The following is an 846-nucleotide window of genomic DNA, read 5'->3' on the forward strand; positions in this document are numbered from 1 at the left end:
TTTTGGTTGTATGGAGGTTGTTGGGTAAAAAGATGGTAATGCTAATGGGGTTAATGGGGTAAACCTGTTTTGGTTTGGTGATTGGGAGGAAGAAGAGGGAGTTTGTAATACCTGTTTCATTGTGGGTGTTTTTGTAATTTTTTCTTCGGTAATTGGGGGTCCATACTTATCTTTATGACTCATTGTGCTTTCCCTGTAAAAATTATCTTGTAAGAAAATCTGGTAATGAGTTTTTCTCTCCTTTAATATGTTCTATTTCGAAATCAAAACAAGAAAGTAAAGATTGCCATCTGGCAAAAATATGTTTAGAAACCAGGTTTTTAACATCTTTTTGTAAAAAATCTTTTGCTGCTTTGCAATCAGTTTTTAATAAAAATTTCTTTGAAAATAAGTCATCTTGGAATTTTCTAATGCATAAAACAATTGCCAAAATTTCTTTTTTAACAGTACTATATTTTAGTTGGGTTGTGTTCCAGATTCCAGAGTAATATCTCACTACTTGCTCTTTTGGGTTTCCTGGTAATTTTTGTTTTAACACTCCTCCATATCCTAACTCTGATGAGTCAGTCTCTACTATTAGTAGGGCTTGAGGGTCTGGAATTCCTAAGCAAGGTAATTTTTTTATTATTTGTTTTAAGGTTTTGACACTATCAGTCATAGTCTCATCCCATTTGGGTGAATTTTTTCTTAGTCTTTTAAATAAAGGTGAACATATAATCCTAAGATTAGGAATAAAATCTGCTACATAATTTACACATCCTAAGAATCTTTGTAATTGAGTTTTGTCTTTTAATTCATTAGGAAATTTTTCTCCAAATTCTATTGACCTACTAATTGGTGTTATTG

This window comes from Cicer arietinum, chromosome 5, assembly GCF_000331145.2.
Source record: "Cicer arietinum cultivar CDC Frontier isolate Library 1 chromosome 5, Cicar.CDCFrontier_v2.0, whole genome shotgun sequence".
Classification (NCBI taxonomy): Eukaryota; Viridiplantae; Streptophyta; class Magnoliopsida; order Fabales; family Fabaceae; genus Cicer; species Cicer arietinum.